Below are 20,402 nucleotides of genomic sequence, written 5' to 3'. Positions count from 1 at the left end.
CCTCGTCGCGGCTCCCACCCGGCAGAGAAGGACTTCTGCCGAATCCATCTGAGCCCTGCTGACCTCGTCGCGGCTCCTGCCCGGCAGAGAAGGACTTCTGCCCGAAACCATCTGAGCCCTGCTGACCTCGTCGCGGCTCCTACCTGGCAGAGAAGGACTTCTGCCCGAATCCATCTGAGCCCTGCTGACATCGTCGCGGCTCCCTTGCAACCTTGAGACCCCCGGAGCCCTGCTGGTTCGATCGCGGCTCCCTACAGACCGTAAGAACTGCCTCATCCTTGCTCGAGCCCAGCTGATCCGATCGCGGCTCAAAGATTACCCTGGTCCGGCTGGACCCAAGATCTACCCGTATCCCCCAGCTCGAGGATTGAGAGCTGTGCGCCGGATACGCACCCGTATCGACTTTGGGACCTTAAGACTGTCCCGCTACCCTAACCCATACCGAGACTCTGTGAGCCCTTGCTCTGCTTGTACATAAGAATCTGCGGATCATAAAGATCCATTCGCTTAAGAGATAAAAGAATACGTTCTCTCTAAACCTACGGTGTGGTGTCCCTTTGTCAAGTGGTGCTAGCCCAGCGCGTGCGATCCTAGATTCGAGATCTTCTCCCTGAGGGATCTCCCGCCTGTGCTCGGCAGTGTTCCTGGGAGAGGTGGGTCACAGGGTGGTCAAGTATACATTCTGGCTTCCCCTGGGATCGCCCTTCCAACAAGCCCGAATTAATATGCAAGATGGCACTAGAGTATGCCAAAGCCAATAGGTAAGCCCTGCCTTTAAGCAAGATACAGCCAGACACAAAAAGAGTCCTATTTTACAGCTAATCTATATTATGCGGGCATGCATAGCACTATATTAGAGCAAAATATACTGAGATGGTAGTGGGCAATGGTCATAATCGAGCCAATTATCCCTAAAAATGGCTCAATCACTACAGATCTATAAGTGGATCCCCACTGAAACAAGAACGTTCACCCAGGCCCTCATCATCAGCAGGTTGGACTACAGAAACGCCCTCTAAGCAGGAGCCTCGGCCAAACTCCAATGCATCCAGAACGCCTCTGCACGCCTGATCCCCGACATCCCTCGCAGCAGCCACATCACACCCCACCTGAGAGACCTGCACTGGCTCCCCGTCAACAAGAGGATAACCTTCAAGCTCCTCACCCAAGCACACAAGGCACTCCACAACACCGGACCTACGTACCTCAACAGACGACTCAGCTTCTACACCCCCACCCACCAGTTCCGCCCCGCCGACCTCGCCACAGTCCCCAGCTTCCGAAGAGCGACCTCCGTCGGCAAATCGTTCTCCACCTCGCCGCAAAGATCTGGAACACCCTCCCCATCCACCTATGGCAGACCCAAGACCTGCTGACCTTAAGAAAACTCCTCAAGACCTGGCTTTTCGAGCAGTAGCAGCATTCCCCCACCCCAGCGCCTAGAGACTCTCATGGGTGAGTAGTGCGCTTTACAAATGGTATGATTGATTGATTTCCTTCAGGTAACAGGGGTTGGACCATCCAGTACGGGGATTCTTGGCAGAACACGTACACACGCCCGAGACACTTAGGTTAGAGTATGCATAATAGGAGTATGCCAGATTTCTAAATTGTTTTATATGCTTGATTATATACATTGTTTTAGTACGATGGTGGAACTTTTGAATCTGTCCACTGTCCTTATACTTCTAATAACTTTCATTTGCTTCTGTCTTTTGATCATTGCAGCACATATATTTTAGACAAGAATCACGTTGGCTCAATAAATACTGAAAACGACCCACTGTGTATTCCTTGTATATTTATCGAAGAGAAAGAGAGCACGAGTGACTGAGCAAAAAGGTTCTAGATCTGTTACCACGATTCCTGGGGGAACATGGTTGTCATGGTCAATGGTTGCCAGAACCATCATTACCTGTCTAAGTTTAGGGGGGCTTATGGTGGCACTGTGAGCTAGCTGGCCTATAGGACGACATATCCTGAGGGGGTGCATGGAAACAGTCTGGCACCATCCCAATAGTTATGCTGTCCACAAACGCGCAGCTCCTATCATAGGATGGAAACTACACGACAAAATGAACTATCCACTGCCAGTAAAATCGACATGCGCCTTAAATATCTACTGCCCAGTAGCCTATCAGGTCCGGTTGTGCCACGCATGCCTGGCACACCAGGTCTCATCCCAGGGTTTCCATCTGGAGATTTGTTTACCACCATGACCAGTATTTTAATGTGCTGGGCTGGTAAAAAAAAAATGAAAAATCATTCAAAGGTTGTATTTTTTCCTTTTTTCAGTACTAATTTAAAAGAGCAAATAAAAGAAAAAAGTGACACCTCAAAAGGTGTCATAGAGAATCCTTAATGATCCATGACTAATAGTTAAAAAAAAGCAGAAGTAAAAATGGAATATGGACGCTTTTATGTAAAGTCCTATTTAGGTATCATATCTGGACTTAAAACATGAATAATGAAGCGTATTTTTCTCTATGAGAAGTGGCAACGTTATATTGTGTCCAGACATAGGCCAAAGGGGGGCACTTCTGACAGTCGCGTACAGACGGTGACGTGGTCCAACAATCGCACACTCTCATCCCCTGCGACAGTACTCAGCGCTGCTCCCCTTCCCCTCTCATCTCCTCCCTCCCAGCTATCAAAAATCAGCAGACGCCAGCTCGAGGCAAGCAGTCCACGCTTGGATTACGATTAATTTAGTTCTGCTGGAAATCCAAATAACCTCCAGTCACTCAACAAAAATGGGCAGCACCCGCCTACTCTAAGTGGGCGGATTCGACTAAGACGAGTGCGGACTCCACAGCCAATCAGCACATCGAAATTCTGTATGCGCCATATCCATCTCTGGGTGCCTCCAATGCTCCAATCGCAGATCACCTTGCACATTAGCAGCACCGTCCGGTCCTAGACGACTCCCTCAATATGTTCAGCCGTTCTATTGGTTGTTAGGCGACCCGGAAGTGCTAAATTCACGGACAAATGATATCCGTTAGAAGATCAGCTACGGACGGCGGAGATAAAGACTGAATGCACGGAGGGGCCTTGTAGTTAACGGGCAGGTGGTCACCGTAGCCCCTGCACCTGTCAGTCCCATGCAGTTCCTCCAGTTAGAAGCAACAGGCTGATTGTTCTGCGGTGAAGTCCAGCATGTGAACCTAGGTGGGGAGCAACATCGCCTTAGACAGAATTGTCATATATAGTAGTTCAGGATCCTGCATGCAAGCGGGCAAGGTGAAACCATCCAGAATTCTATTTATTGTGAGGAGAGGCGGTGAGTCTTTGACAAAGGTGCAGTAGATGGTGAGAGGAGAGTAAAGAGTGACAGTATATCGATATCTGGGGTTAGGATTTGAGGGTCAGTCGCTGTTTAACAGTGACATTGATTTTGTAAAGGGCTTGTTTTCATTCTAGCACCACATTTGCAGGTGTGTAATAGCGAACGCTGTGCGTACTTAATTAATTCGTATTCGTCCTGTGGCTTGGAGAACGTTTGTGTTTTCTGCCATTTCAGTGAAGAGTTTGCAGAGTGACCGTTTGGGATCATTTCACTGGAAATTGAATATAAACATAGGAAGTGTCTTTCATCATTAGTGTAAATCAAATGTCAATGCTACCAGTCATGTTTATGAGTTGAATACGATTTTACTAGGGAAGCCTGGCAATTGCACTTGATTGATAATGGAAATGCTGCAAAATGTATGTGAAATGCAAAACTGCCAATTTAGCATGATATTTTAGCGAGAAAACAAGAGGATGCGATGCATCTTGTGCTAAAAAAGGGTTAAAAAACAAAAGTGCCGCAAACTGCAGCTACTTGCATTCTGTCCTTTGCTAACATTTTGTAAACTTTATTCCTCATGACGTTGTGTCGGAAATTTCTTGCCACATGCGTAATGCAAAATTCGTTAGATTATGTGGTAAAAAGGAAACTTTGCCTGAGCCTAGTTTTAACATAGCACTTATTGTGCTGAGTGAAGGGGTTCATCAGTAGGTATGCGTGTGAAGGCCATAAGAAAATAACTGTTATTGTATAAAGATAAATTCAGGCCGACATACTTGCACTAGATCAAGTGATATTTGCAGCACTCTGATTTTTAAATTTGAACCTCGTTTAATTTCAAATGAGTTGAATTGTCATTGCTTCGGTATGACATTCTAAACATTTGCCAGAATGCTCTACCTTTTTTCTTGACACTAACATTCCTAGATGTAAAGATGTCTTTTGTGTGTGTATCTATATCTAGATAAATGTGTGTGTGTGTGTGTGTAGATGTCGTCATCTACGTTAGTCAGTGGGCAGATTTAACTATACAGTTAAACGCAAAGAAATGTGAATGTACCAATGTAGCTTTTTTGGGGGGGGGAATGCTCCAATGTGGCATAGCTTACCGCCGTCCCCAACCTTGAAGTAGGGAGAGATTAGTGTACCATTTATTGAAATTTAGAATGTATCCAATATGGCTCATACCTTCACTAATGGTTACTCGATTATAGTCAGACTGGGGTGATGTAGATATGACCTATCCATGTAATGCAATGACAGATTATGTAATTTATATGTGCGCCCGGCGTGAATGCCATTAACACTTCTAGAGTGTTTGGTGCGAATAATGCGTCTCACTTTTTTCTCAGATCTATAAACTGAACTTCTGATATATGTATTTTTTTTTTAGAGATTGTTCTTGATTGACTGAATATGATAACATTATTTTGGTTTATTACCTTTTTTGAGTATTTTTCTAACTGCAGTACGAGATATGAGGACCTTATATCGTACTAAGATTGTCTTTGAATGACTGAATACGACATCACAATAGCATTTGCATTGATCCCTTGGAGCCCTTCTATGTTTGGGGTATTGACTATAAGGATCTCAACGTGTACTTATTGCTAAGTCTTTAGTTTACAAGAATAGGGAGGTACCCTACTACTCACAATAGGGACTGGGTAAGTACAACAACAAAATCAGATAAGTCCCAGAGGGATGAACACGGATATGTCATAAAAGTTTAAACAAGGAGCATATTGCACAAACACCAAACAATAGAAATAAACTAAACATTCATTATGTCAGCTAACATCGGAATAATACACATAGACCCAAAATTTGATATGTCAAAAAATCATTTGTTCAATTTATTACACATATAAAGTTAAAATACAATTTACTCATAAAATTCATAAAAACATATGCAATTAATACACAATTTTTAGAAAACAAAAGTCGACGCGGCGTTTCGGTGATATTCAATTGATGTTCACCTTTTTCAGGACAGTTTTCTTTCTATCTCCGTAGAGTTACTACGGTGCTTGATGGTCAGATTCTTTTCTTTTCTAGAAAAATCCCTCGATGTATGTCAAATTAAAAATATTTCAATATCTGAGAAGCTTGGTTGGAGCCACCGTGTTTGTTTTTTATCTTTTATAAGCTAGAAAAACAACAACTTTTTCAAGGAGCCTGATACGGTCTACTTGCTAGTCTCATTCGGATTCGGATGTTGCCAAAACTCGAGGTGCCGTCATGGGTAATCTTCATTGAGTTTTCTTACTGGTCCTGTGATTAAGCAGACCAATCTGTGCAGGAGAAAGAATATGTATGTTTCTTTCTTTAAAAAACCTTGATTATATTATACGGCCTCCCTGCATCCAACCAGCGTTCCGATCCAATTATTGCTAAGTAAACAGGCAGAACTTTGGAGGACAGTGGAACCTTTTCACTGCCAGCACCTAACTTACTATTGCTCCCAAAATATTACCCTTTGTGTTCTTGTGGGTACCAGTGTGCACACCGAACAGCGCCCACCGTCGGTGCCCATTCCCTCAGGAACTTAACAATTTGAAACAAAAAGCACAGGTGCACTACTAAATAAATAGTTCATATAGGACCAATTATAAGGTTCAAATCCAATAGATAACAAAGGCAAGGTTCTTCAATTTGATTTCTTTAGTCCATTTTCTTGTTGTGTAGAAAAAAACAGTACAACCGACGCGTTTCGTCCTAATATAGGACTTCTTCAGGACAATGATTCCAGTATTCATAGAGTCTCCATGGGTAAAGAAAGGTGTACGATGATGATCACTCAAAGGATTATGTCTCATCCGACGTAAATTATGTGAGTGACGATTTAAAAACTGTCCAGCTGTGAGGCACAACTGTTCAGAGAAGGTTGGATGCTCGAAAGAAGGGTCCAAAAATACCGTTGTCTAGGTATTGATTGTAGTCGGAAACTAATCTTCAAAAGGATCATTGGCAAGTGTCAGCCTTGGAGTAGTCACCAATGTAATAAAGCGATCATGTTTGAGCTGAATCAAAATGCTGAATCTCTATCCTTATCGAGTGAAGGGTGCATTAGAACAGCAGGCAGCTTTGCCACGAGCTGCCCGAGCAGCTCCCTTCAACAGCAGGATCTGCTGTTGGAGGGAGCCCATGGACGTGACATTTCCGGAGGCTTTACTGGTCGCTTTTATCAAATTGCGACCCTGTCCTCTATGCCTTATCGGGCTGCTTGAGGCAAAGCTGCCTGCTGTTCTAATGCACCCTTCACTCGATAAGGATAGAGATTCAGCATATTTATTCAGCTCAAACATGATCGCTTTATCAAATTGATGACTACTCCAAGGCTGACACTAGCCAATGATCCTTTTGAAGATTAGTTTCTGACTACAGTCAATACCTAGATGACGGTGTTTTTGGACCCTTCTTTCGAGCATCCAACCTTCTCTGAACAGTTGTGCCTCACAGGTGGATAGTTTTGAAATCATCACTCGCATATAATTTACGTTGGATGAGACATAACCCTTTGAGTGATCATCATCGTACATCTTTCTTCACCCATGGAGACTCTATAAATACTAGAATCCTTGCCCTGAAGAAGTCCTATATTAGGACGAAACGCGTCGGCTGTAATGTTTTTTATTTACACAACACGAAAATGGAATAAAGAAATCAAATTAAAGAATCTTGCCTTTAACTATTGGATTTGAACCTTATAATTGTTCCTATATGAACTATTTATTTAGTGGTGCACATGTGCTTATTATTGCTAAGTGAAATATGGTTTTCAGTGCTTTCACAGTTTTCTGTGGGATTTTTGGTTTGTTATTGATGTATTACGATGTGTGGACATGTTCATTTAATATTATTTGACCATGGTATGTATCTATTACTTGACAGCACTGTAAATATTTTGACACTTTGTAGCTTGAATTGGTATGGTTATTTAGAAATCTTTATGATGATGCTACCGGCATAAAGTACATTTCAGTATACCGTTTTGGAGGTGATGGCTAATTGTGACCATGTGCTGATTATCATTATAAAAGGGGGAAAATGTATTCCGTATGTTGAGACAATCATTGGTGAAACATGTAGTGGAAGCACATTTTGTGACTGTTATTTTATATTTGTAATGTCATGGTGTAAGTTTGTTACTTCCAACCTAGAGGAATTTCCTTGTGACTATCCTTATTTGGGCCAAAATGTGTTGGCTAGAAATTCGTTGCTACAAAAAGAAATGATAGTTGGCAAATTAATAGTGATTGGGAACTTGGAACTGACTTGGTGAGAAGTTATTTTGCATCTTAAATTTCAATCAATCGGGGGTTTTGTAGAGTGCACTACTCACCGCGAGAGTCTTGAGGCGCTGGGGAGAGGGGGGTGAGCAGCTCCGTTAGGGTCATTCGAAGAGCCAGGTATTGAGGTCCCTTCTGAATTGGGTCAGAGTGGAGGAGGGGGAGATGGTTCCAGGTCTTGGCAGCGATGTATGAAAAGGATTTTCAACCAGCTCTGGTCCTGTAGGAACGAGGGACGGTGGCTAGGTCGTGGTCTAGCGGAGTGGAGGTTTCTCTTGGGGGGCATCGAAGGAGATTCTGTTGTCGAGGTATTGGGGTCCAGTGTTATGGAGGGCTCTGTAGTCATTTGTGAGAGCTTGAAGGTTATTCTTTTTTCAATGGTGTGCCACTGGAGGTCACGGAGGTGTTAGGTGTAGTGGTCTTCTCATGGGATATCGAGGATCAGTCTGGCTGCGGCATTCTGGATGGTCTAGAGATTGCGGAGTAGGTTTTCGTTGATTCCGGCGATGAGGGCTTTGCTCTAGTACAGTCTGCTGGTGATGAGTGCGTGGGTGACGGTTTTCTTGGAGTCTGGGACTGGGGGGGGGGGATCCACTTGAAAGCCTTGCGGACAGCGTTGAAGCATGTGGAGGATACAGCATTATTTTGGTGGTTCATGGCGAGTGAAGAGTCGAGTATGATGCAGAGGTTGCATGCATGGTCCGTTGGGGTGGGTGGGTGTCCGAGAGCGGGGGACCACCAGGTTTCGTCCCATGCAGAGGGGGATGGAGCAGAGGACGAGTACTTATGTTTTCTCAGAGTTGAGCTACAGGCAGCTGTTGCTCATTCAGGTCACACCAGCTTTCATCCCTTCTTGAAAGTTGTGCCTGGTGATGTCTGGTTCCTTGGTCAGGGAGAGGATGAGATGAGTGTCATTGGCGTAGGAGACTGTTGAGACCGTGGCTTCTGACAATGGTTGCGAGGGGGGCCATGTAGACGTTGAAGAGTGTAGGGCGGAGGGAGGATCCTTGGGGTACTCCGCATCTGATCTCTGTCAGTTCTGAGAGGGAGAACGGGAGTCTTATTCTCTGTGTTCTGCCTGAGAGGAAAGAACGTATCCAGTCTAAGGCCTCTCCTTTGATTCCTGCGTCGTGGAGTCTGGTGGCTAGTGTGCAGTGGGAGACAGTATCGAAGGCTGCTGATGGGTCCCGGTAGATGAGGGCTGTCGTGTGTCCTTGGTTGAGGAGGGCGCGGATGTTGTCTGTAGCGGCGAGGAGTGCGGCTTCGGTGCTGTGGTTGCTGCGGAATCCGGACTGGGAGGTGTCAGGGAGTCTGAAGGTATCTATAAAGCAAACACAAGGAGATGATAAACGGAGCCCTGAAACTTTTCAGACACTCACCCCCAGTTGAAGATCTGGGTTGAATCCATCATCGTTCTTTAGCTCACTTCACCACCCCAGTTCAGACACAGCAATACGCAAATCAGTCTTGACACTGTGCCTGATGGGAACAGTCCAGCCCGAACTGCCAAGCCATGTCTTCCCTGGACCGGAAATCAATCAATCAATACATTTATAGAGCGCACTACATACCCGTGAGGGTCTCAAGGCGAAAGAGGGGGGGGTTGTTATGTGCTGCTATTGTTCAAAAAGCCAGTTCTTTAGAAGTCTCCTGAAGGCCAGTAGGTCCTGAGTTTGTCGCAGGTGGATGGGGAGGGTGTTCCAGGTCTTGGTGGCGAGGTGGGAGAACAATCTCCCCCCTGTAGTTGTTCTTCGGATGCGGGGGATGGTGGCGAGGGCGAGGTTGGCAGAGCAGAGCTGGCGGTTCGGAGTGTAGAAGGTGAGACGTCTGTTGAGGTATGTTCGTCCAGTGTTGTGGAGTGCCTTGTGAGTGTGGGTGAGGAGCTTGAAGGTGATCCTCTTGTTGACAGGGAGCCTGGGCAGGTCTCTCATGTGAGGTGTGATGTGGCTTTGGCAGTGTGTGCCGAGGATAAGACGAGCAGAGGCGTTTTGTATTAGTTTCAGGGGTTTTGTCGATAGTCCTGCGTAGAGGGCGTTCTTAGTCCAGTCTGCTGCTGATGAGGGCCTGGGTGGCCGTCCTTCTGGTCTCGATGGGGATCCACCTATAGATCTTGCGGAGCATGCAGAGGGTGTTAAAGCAGGAGGATGAAACGACGTTGACCTGCTTGGACATGGAGAGCGATGCGTCGAGAATGAAACCCAGGTTGCGTGCTTGGTCGGTGGTGCAGTTCCTAGTGTTGTCGGCCACCAGGAGTCGTCCCAGGCAGAGGGGGAGGAGCAGAGGATGAGCACCTCCGTTTTGTCCGAGTTCAGTTTCAGTCGGCTGTTTTTCATCATTCGGCAACGGTTTTCATTCCTTTGTGGAGGTTGGTTCTGGCGGTAGAGGGGTCCTTGGTGAGGGCGAGGATCAGCTGGGTGTCGTCGGCGTAGGAGATTATGTTGAGGTCGTGTGAGCAGACTATGTTGGCGAGTGTTGCCATGTAGACGTTGAAGCAAGCATCCTGGGACCGGTTTCCGGCTAACAGCCCTCATCCGCCAGGCTTGCTTGAATCCAGTGGCAAAGTGAGCAAGGGAGCCACGTCTGGGCATACCCTGCCACCTTAGGACGAACAAAGCAAACACAAGGAGATGATGGACGGAGCGCGGAAACTTTTCAGACACTCACCCCCAGTCACAGATCCTGGGTTTAATCCATAATCGTTCTTTAGCTCACTTCGCCACCCCAATTCAGACACAGCTATATGCAAATCAGTCTTGACCCTGTGCCTCATGGGAACAGTCCAGCCTGAACTGCCAAGCCATGTCTTCCCTTTTACCGGAAACAAGCATCCTGGGACCAGTTTCGGGCTAACAGCCCTCAACAGCCAGGCTAGCTTGAATCCAGTGGCAAAGTGAGCAAGGGACCCACGCCTGGCCTCATGGGTCCCATGCTCTCCATGCCACAGGAGTCAAGCCATCCTGGCTGATGAGGGCTGAAAGCCCAAAACCAGTCCTAGGATGCTTGTTTCCAGTCCAGGAAGGGCCTGGCCTTGCAGTTTGGGCTGGACTGTTCCCTTTAGTCGCAGGGACAAGACTGAGTTGCATATGGCTGGGTCCAAACTGGAATGGCATGGTGAACAAAAAAACTATGGATTTAGGCTTATATCTCTGTACTGGGGTGAATGTATGACATTGTTCTGTGTTCTGTTCATCGATTGTTCTTTTTGCTTTTGTAGGTTTCTGTGAAGCGTACTAGGTGGGTGTTGACTGCCTTTTCGACGACTTTGGCAGCGAAAGAAAGCAGTGAGGTGGGCCTAAATTTTTGTAGGTGCGACGAGTCTTTAGTATGTCTCTGTGCCTCAGCATTTCATTGAGGAATTTGATTTGAAGGCTTTCCATATGTGGCTATACATCTATTTGAGTACTCTTGAAGCAGATTTTTATTTGTCCAAATGTTTCGATCAAGAATTTAATTTATATAACTTTTTGGCACCTGTGCACTATGCTATCTGGATTGGAAAAGGTCTTTGTGCTCCCAATTTTTCAGTTCTCTTGCCTATTTTGCTATGCTGTCTAATGGGAATTGGGTTGGGAGGCATACCCGTTAGTAGTTTATTGGTTTAAGATAGACAGCAAGGGACTGACTTTTGGGTGAGTGAGCAGTTGTGGCTTTATGGTGACCTTGGTGCTAAGAAAATAATGTATTCTGGAATTATTCCTGGTGGGTCCAGTGTATTGCATTGTGTATTACAATCTATATGGCAGCCCTTCAGGTATTGTGCTTTTTTGGGATGGGGTTCTAACATTATTCCACTGAACCTTTGATGGTTTATGGCCGATATAAGCTCCTACACAAAAAAAATCTATTATGAGCAGGCTAGAGGGAAAAGAGGTGCTGCAGCCCTACCCGACCCCAATGAATGGATCTCACGTGGGGTCTTGTGCATCCTGGCTGCACTCGCAGGATTTATAACTTGATGGGCAGAACTATGGCATAGGTCAGTTAAGTATAAAGCACTGCTGGAAGAGTAACACTCCCCTACTAATGAGCTTGCATTCTGTCGTTCATTATTTTCATAATGTTTACACCGGTGGGATGTTGGAAAACTGTGTTAAAGATTATGTCCAGATGTGTGGTTCCCCTTTTATATCCATTTTGATATGCTAAGTGGCATGGCTTTCATATTTAACATTAAATGTTGCTAATGGTTCTCGTGTATGGTTGCAGTAATATAGGCGTGCAGTGTAGAAGGCTCATGTACTAAACCTTTCATATCAAGGAAGTTAGCTGTTTATAGCTGTTCCTTCAATCATAAGAGTTTCAAAGGAACGTTCAAAGGTTATTAACATTCATTAACAAATGGTGCATACATTTAAAGATACGGCACCTGCATTACTGCTTATTGGGCATGGTGTTTCTTCAGCAAGCCCACCATTTGTGTGGCCAGATCAAGAGACAGGAGGAGAATAGCCTGTTCCTGACTGCTGCAAGTACAGAGATCTAAATAAAGACATTGAAAACAACTAATCCACACGGCAATACCATTGGAAGTATGAATCCACTTGTCTTGTATCATTGGACTAATGAATGCTTAAAAAATAAAAACAAAAAGAAAGTATATATTTTGTCCGGAGAGAAAACCAGGCTGGAGAAATTACTTCCACAGCTGCTGGTTTCTCTGTTCTCGGCTTTGAGATGTTTAAAGGGAGACGTTTCTACTGTGTCAGCAAGCTATCAAGCCTACGTCCTAAAATGGTGGAGCATAATTTCAACTGTTTCTTGTAGTTATTCATATCCTGGTACAGTGAAAACGTGATAAAACACAGTGTCATGCAAGCACTTTAGAAGTTCTTGTTTGCCCTTCAGCATCATCATTTACGGTTCCAGGGACAAACGGTTGACCCCTTTACCAAAAGTTGGTTAACAGATTGATTTATGTCTGCATATTCAACAGCTGTGTGGCCCACAGTTTCCCTATTTCCAAGATTTCGTGAAATAAAAGGAAAACTTCATATAACTCAACTATTACAGGGATTAAACAGGTGTTCTAGTCTACTTGACCTTGAACAATGTTTTTTAACTCCACCAGGTCTGCAGTTCTCATGAACCATCTACAGGGTCTCCTGTCGTACAAAGCAGCATCTGCTCATCATTGGCAGTATATTTACGAAGGTAAGAGAAGGCCTTCTATGAATGAGGGCATGCACCAGTTCCCTCCATTAATGGGATGTTGCAGTTAATGGTGAATGTCTTCAGCTCTTGGACAAACTCTGGGCCTAGATCAACCCCCGGTGTGGGGGGGGGGGGTTATTTTCATAGCTTTAGGTGTCATTCTCCCAGGTTGTGAGATTGACTTATACACATGGCTTCCAAGCACCAGAAATCACTTATCCAACAAGAGAGTAGTACTCGACAAGCGCCTTAAAACACACATTATGAATATCTGCTCATTTATAGTGTTCAGGACATTTCCAATAGCCTGCATCAACTATTATGAGTTAATTTTATCCCAGCATGGGTGCTTCTCGCAAATTGCACCAGTATCGTGATATATGCTCACTTTTTTCCCCCCCAAGATGTGATCTGTATACCCAGTGCTGACTGTCGTCGTGGACTAGGTAGTTGCCTGTTTCCAAGTGCCCAAATAGCAGAGGAGCCTTACACACAGTTCATAACTTCTTGATTTGCATTTGCTGCATTTTTGTAATCCTGACGAATAATAAAAAATAGACCATTACTGACTTTTTTGATCTGGTAAATCTAGTGCCCATTCTTCAGGAGTGTCGGTCCTTAAATTAGTCTTCCCTGGTGGTCGGAAATTATTCTTTACTGACAGCAATCGATTTTTACTACCAATATCTCCTTTTCTAAGTTGGGAGGTTGCAAAGAAGATTTTTCACTTGTCGAGTTGTCAAGCCTTCAAATGTCCTGTCATCCAACAATATAGCCCTGCACAATCATTTAATACAGCTGCGTACACGACCGGTTGCCCTTCTACGCTGTGGTACAAATAATTTGCTTTATTGACCATCTATGAGAAGGATTCTAGCTGTTGTGTTACTTTGTTTTCACTTTTATATGGGTCGTTGGCAACTCTGGTCGAGCACCATTGTCAATGGTTTAGAAATTCATGCTCTTTAAATTTCACAGTTGCAAAGCAAACCACAGTTGGCCTCAGGATGCTTTGTAAACTGCTACTGGAGAATGAGATGTCCCCACCTGCAATCCCAAGCAAGCCCCTTTTTCAGTGGACACTTACTACAAATGATGCCATACTTTTCAGCTCTTAGTTAACTCCAGTCTCATATTATTGCTGTGAAACTTTTGGTTTTAATCAAGTTGCCTCTCAACTCTACTGATTTCTCTGCCTTCCAACAAGAGTATGCCAGTTTAATTTCATACTGCCAAAATAATAAGCCCAGTTTGTAACAGTTGTTCTACTCCTTTGAGAATACCCCTTTAGAGTACATTTGGAATCATCTATTTATTAACCCCGCCCCCCCTCCTTCTACCCCCGACTTCAGGATTATTCCTGGATGACAACAAGTTGTTTTTTCGGGAGAACCTTCAGGTGGAGAACTCTCTATGAGCAAATGAGAAGGCAATGCTATTTATTAACCCCGCCCCCCCCTCCTTCTACCCCCGACTTCAGGATTATTCCTGGATGACGACAAGTTGTTTTTTCGGGAGAACCTTCAGGTGGAGAACTCTCTATGAGCAAATGAGAAGGAAATGCCTATTTGGACATATTTCAGTTTTCCATTTGAGTGAATCTTTCTCAGGGGGAAATATTTACCCCCTACAACCACATTTAGTATGGAGGGATTCCATCTCTTACCAATTTGACCAGTCATTTATTCTTATTGTTCACAGGAGTAGGCAAGAGTGCATTTCCATAGTGGGAATATCAGTACATATTTGACACTCAACTCCTTGATTGATGGCACCCTGCTATAATAATGAACTTGAACTCAACGATCAGAAGCACCCAATCCTGGCTGGCCGCTAATCATCTCAAACTCAATGCCCTTAAAACAGAGTTCCTTCTGATTTCACCTCCCGCAAAGATCACTACCGCACAAATGTGGCTTAAACACCTAACGGCACTCAATGTTCAACCCACCATCGTGGACTCAGCGAAATCTTTGGGCATAACACTTGACACCAATCTCAGCATGCAGGAACACATCAACAAAGCAACTAAGGGAGCGAACTACCAAATCAACACCCTTAGGAAACTTAAACCCTTCCTGCCAGCCAAAGACTTCCAAACTGCTGTACAATCACTAGTCATACCTCGAATAGAATATGGCAGCACCGCCCTCTGCGGTCTCCCCCTAGCTACTACGGCACCCATAAGAGCCTCTTTAAACGCTGCAGCGAGACTTATCACTGGATCAAAAAAACACTCACACATTTCCCCTGACTTCAAATCCCTGAACTGGCTGCCTTTTGAAGCCAGAATACACCTGAAAATTGCTTGTTTGACGCACAAGGCTGTCCACCTGAGCTCACCTAGATACCTCGCTCAGAAGCTGACGATTTCTGGAGGCTCCAGAAACACTAGAGGCACAAACAATCTTTTGCTAAAGCCTAAAAGATTCCGCAAGGAAAAAACGTATAAACGCTCTTTCTCAGGAATGGCTTCCAGGATTTGGAACTCACTCCCCCCTGAAACCAGGCTCATCCCATCTACCATACTTTTCAAGAAAGAAGTAAAAGCGATCCTCATGGCTAAATACACTTGAACCACTACTGGGGATCAACTTCAAAGACTCGATACTGATCTGTACTACTTGTTCGAACCCTTTGCATTTTTGTTCGACTTTGAAATTGTCTTACTTGATTGTTTATGATATCACCTCACTGTACTTTTAACACTATTGATGTATCTATGTATATATGCTCCCCTCCTCTGTAAAGCGCTCTGATATCTGCGAAGATCTTGTTCGCGCTATATAAAACTTTCAAAATAAATAAATACAAATAAAATAATGAAGATAGATTTTTAAATGTTATATATATATTTATTATATGCCCTTCAACTAGGATTCTTATGAAGTTTACAAGCCATGGATAATGAACAATGTTTTGTTGCAGATTAAGCTCATTTAAACATTTTGGTCTTTGGCTCAGTTTTTTCCCTTTTTTTAAATATTTTAAATACGCGTATCTAGCATGAAAATGTACGGTAGTAGTACTGGGTCCTGTTGTGCATCATCCCAAATAACTGCCCGTTGTCTTATGTGCTGAGGACAGGCTCAGTGAAAAATGAAGCTCTGGCTGTATTGAGTTTACGTACTTTAGACTCTCTCTAATCCTGTTGTCTGAAGTTTTAGTACTGGAAGTAGGGGCAGTTTTTTACTTGATACTAAAGGTCTTTAAACAGGTTGTCTATTTTTTTTATTATAAAGGAATCGTTTGGTATGGTTGTCCATATTTTGACAACATACTTATTATAGGTAAATGTTACTTTAATCACAAAGAGTTGTTTGCTTTTCCACTGTCATTATGAACTCCTCAATCACTTGTTCTTTATATTCATTGCTGAAATGTGTAGCCAGCTCCTCTCTATGATAGTAGAAAAAGCATAAATATTTTCATTGAAGTTATGATTGAAAACCAAAGTGCATGGAGAGCAACTATTCATTTGGTGGCCAATGTCATGGGCTTATTGAATGTAGGAGGTACCTTGCCCCTTGCCCCCTTGGTGTTATTAAGATTGTCATTGATGTGTCACTACTTAACATGCATTCTCACCCTAGACAGTGAGTAACTGTGTGAACTGATTATCCTCATTGTTGGTGGTATTATTTACCCAGTAGATTAGGTTGGGCTCTTTGGCCTCCGGCCCCCAAGGTGCCTCATGTGGACAGAGTTTCTGGGAAATCAGGATCCTGATTAGGTATCCTGAGCTTCCAGTATACAGAACTAGATTTGAATAATTGCCAGTATTCTTTCCCCCTCCCTTTTTAGGTCTCGCTAGAGCCAGCGCATGCGCTGGTCTGGCGAGACATTTAGTAGTGGATTTTTCAAGTGCTACCAAAGGCTTTTGCCTGCCCCCAGCTTGCTATTACACTCACAAGCGTGCGCCTCGCTCCGCCTCTCCAATGTCTGATCTTTTCACCCTCACACTTTCATCAGAAGCTTGCATTTACATTCCAGAATCATCTTGCGCTTCCGGCTTCAAGACTTAGGACTTTCTACAGCAACGTCCGATCCCCTGTATGGAAAATTCCAAAGTATTGTGCCTCTTTAAACCCTTGGAAAAAGTTAGCATTCGGTCACATTATGTCTCCCTTAAAACCGATGCGAAGGAGGTTAATTTTGAACAGAATGAAACATGTTCACAGTTTACTTAGCGCCTTCTTCCTTCTGAAAATTGAACTGTGTGACTCTCTGCACACACGTCAAAACAGATCCTGGCAACCCACTACCCAAAATGAAACCATGTGCTATGCTACGCATGCACCGCGATCGCTTTCACTTCCACGGCCGTGTCCCTTTCACGGTCGCGCGGCTAATGCTGGTTATTTTTAGGTGTAAGTGCCTGCATTTTTTCTCAAGAGCTTTGGGGTTGCCTGGTCTTGTTTCCTTATCCTAGATCCTACTTCCACCTCCCTATGCTTCGTGTCTCCTTGTGTCACTATTGTAGGTTCTTTGTCATCTCTCTCTGCCTCTGTTTTTCCTCCGTTTTATGCCTTTCTCTCTCCCTCTGGGTGAGAGTCTCGTGATGAAAAGAAAGCCCTGGTACCCAGAAATGATTCAGTGCCCACCACCTGCAACAACCATCCCAAGTTATGCACTACTCCTACCAACCCTTACCAGCCTTTCAGCAGCTTTGGCCTTCTGGACAGTATGCACATCTGCCAGCATAAAGGGCAGTCTTCTCACACCTCGCTTGCCCTTTCTTCTCAGCTGCCTTTGCTGTACTGTGTTGCTACTTCTCTGTGCTGTCAGATCCCTATCAGTACACTTGCCCCTTCTCTACATGCACACCTCTCAGTACACTTGCCCCTTCCCTACATGCACACCTCTCAGTACACTTGCCCCTTCTCTACATGCACACCTCTCAGTACCCCTGTCCCTTCTATACATCCGCACCTCTCAGTACACTTGCCCCTTCACTACATGCAAAATTCTCAGGACACTTGCCCCTTCTCCACATGCTCACCTCTCAGGACACTTGCCCCTTCTCCACATGCTCACCTCTCAGGACACTTGCCCCTTCTCCACATGCTCACCTCTCAGCACACTTGCCCCTTCTCTACATGCGCACCTCTCAGTACCCTTGCCCCTTCTCTACATGCGCACCTCTCAGTACCCTTACCCCTTCTCTACATGCGCACCTCTCAGTACCCTTGCCCCTTCTCTACATGCGCACCTCTCAGTACCCTTGCCCCTTCTCTACATGCGCACCTCTCAGTACCCTTGCCCCTTCTCTACATGCGCACCTCTCAATACCCTTGCCCCTTCTCTACATGTGCACCTCTCAATACCCTTGCCCCTTCTCTACATACGCACCTCTCAGTGCCTGCCCCTTTGGTACCATTCTTCACTCTCTGCTGACCCCTGCCTCCTCTCACTGACCTGCTCAGCCTCTCTCCCCTGCATCTCTCGACATCTTGTGATCTTCTCAGCCCCTTCACTACATGCAAAATTCTCAGTACACTTGTCCCTTCTCCACATGCTCACCTCTCAGGACACTTGCCCCTTCTCCACATGCTCACCTCTCAGGACACTTGCCCCTTCTCCACATGCGCACCTCTCAGTACACTTGCCCCTTCTCCACATGCGCACCTCTCAGTACCCTTGCCCCTTCTCTACATGCGCACCTCTCAGTACCCTTGCCCCTTCTCTACATGCGCACCTCTCAGTACCCTTGCCCCTTCTCTACATGCGCACCTCTCAGTACCCTTGCCCCTTCTCTACATGCGCACCTCTCAGTACCCTTGCCCCTTCTCTACATGCGCACCTCTCAGTACCCTTGCCCCTTCTCTACATGCGCACCTCTCAGTACCCTTGCCCCTTCTCTACATGCGCACCTCTCAGTACCCTTGCCCCTTCTCTACATGCGCACCTCTCAGTACCCTTGCCCCTTCTCTTCATGCGCACCTCTCAGTGCCTGCCCCTTTGGTACCATTCTTCACTCTCTGCTGACCCCTGCCTCCTCTCACTGACCTGCTCAGCGTCTCTTCCCTGCATCTCTCGACATCTTGTGATCTTCTCAGTACTTGCTTTCTGAGAGATAATAAATGTGGCAGTGGCCTATGGGTATCCAGCTAGCCCAGGGTGATTACAATGACATAATTTACCAAACACCCATAGCATTGACCATATTGCAAGAATGTTATAGCATGTCTGTGTAAGTGAGGCAGACACAAGATGGATGGAAATGCTGTCTTTTTGCAGTGTGATGCAGTTTAGATAATCAAGTAAACAACAGAACAAACAAAAGTAAAGTGTGTGGTATATTCAATTTAAGTATGATTTGAAATTGGAATTCATTTTGCATTAAAAATTGTGGACAGTTAGTTCATTAGGAACAGTGCACACTTGAGCAGGTTTTATCTGTTCCGGGTTCTAGTAGATATACATGTGGAGCCAACACATGTGTTAAGTGTAGCACCCTTGTAAAAAAAGTTCAAAGATGGTATAATATTAGAGTGCGCCTCTCAACCCCATGTGGGTATAGTTGTACTCATTAACTTTGGCACCAGAGGTAGCACCTACTAAAATTATTTGTTAAAATGGCCACGTTTGATTCTATAACTAATATCACGGACAACAGGGCAGAAACGCATGTATATACTGATGCTGAAGCAACTGATATTTATGCTTTGATAGATGAAGTTAAATTAATTGATACACATGGAGGATCTACAATGCAACAATTAAAACAATTGGAATACCTTACAAGACGTCAAGTCAATCAAAGGCTACATGCCTCTACGTTGGTACAATACCACAGAGCACAGCGCATACCGAGAGGTTTAAGATTAGCAGTCCGTCCAATGTTGTTCAGATTCCACTTAAATGCAAAATTTATGAACAAATGGTTCGCGATTTTAAATAAATGTTCTTTAGATTTAATTTTATTGATAGTTGAAGAATTATCAAAAACTATACGTGAACTAGAGGAGGAGATCTTTAATCTAAAGAAGGATTTAGAACGCCAATTGGAGACCGCAATATGGAGCACCACCTTAGAAGAAATGAACACCAGACTGGATAAATATAGTAAGGAGTTACAAGAAGGAAAAATCAGAAAGTATCGCAGAGATACAGTGGACTATAAGCTCAACGAAGTCTACACATGGGCGGAGATCTATGCCAGGAAAAGATTTACTCAAAACAAGAAAACCACATCGTCATCAGAGGAGAGTGTAGCCACGGAACAGGATACATCAATGACAAGGCCACCCGCCACTAAAACTATGGGACCGTCAACTAAATCGGCATCTAACCAACCCGCAATAAATATCAGGGACATGACAGCAACAACATCGTCATCTACATCGTCTTTTTTGTTACAGGCAACGGATTTACAACAAACACCAACGAGTCTCCCACAAGCCCACATAAGTCCACCAAGAGCTACAGGTCCAGAAACTATAAGACAAGGAGAGGACAAGGGAGGAAAACAATTAAGAAGCGGGAAGAACCTAGTTTAATCATTAACATCTCGTCATATCCGCTAACTACACAAGAATTAAGGATCTTGAATAAAGGAAGAACATTTGTGCCAACTGCTACAACGACAAAACTAGATACAGACACCGCTATATTTAAATTCATGCGAAAACTAAGACTCAAACACTACTTCACGAATATAGTTC

At 44.5% G+C, this 20,402-nt stretch overlaps 1 protein-coding gene across 5 annotated transcripts in view; it reads left to right on the top strand.

The window, feature by feature from the left end:
• The first annotated feature begins 2,963 nt into the window (after positions 1-2,963).
• Positions 2,964-20,402, top strand: part of PABIR2 (PABIR family member 2) — a 257,673-nt gene continuing 240,234 nt past the window's right edge. For 2 of the 5 annotated variants that reach the window (XM_078688572.1, XM_078688571.1), the window contains exons 1-2: positions 2,967-3,171; positions 12,653-12,735. The gene's annotated coding sequence lies outside the window, so the exon portion shown is untranslated. Of the gene's footprint in view, positions 3,284-12,652; positions 12,736-20,402 lie in introns of all 5 variants that reach the window. The other 3 variants (XM_078688575.1, XM_078688573.1, XM_078688574.1) reach the window with 3 other exon arrangements.

This window comes from Lissotriton helveticus, chromosome 4_1 (genome assembly GCF_964261635.1).
Source record: "Lissotriton helveticus chromosome 4_1, aLisHel1.1, whole genome shotgun sequence".
Lineage (NCBI taxonomy): Eukaryota > Metazoa > Chordata > Amphibia > Caudata > Salamandridae > Lissotriton > Lissotriton helveticus.
This window is presented reverse-complemented; position numbering and strand designations above follow the sequence as displayed.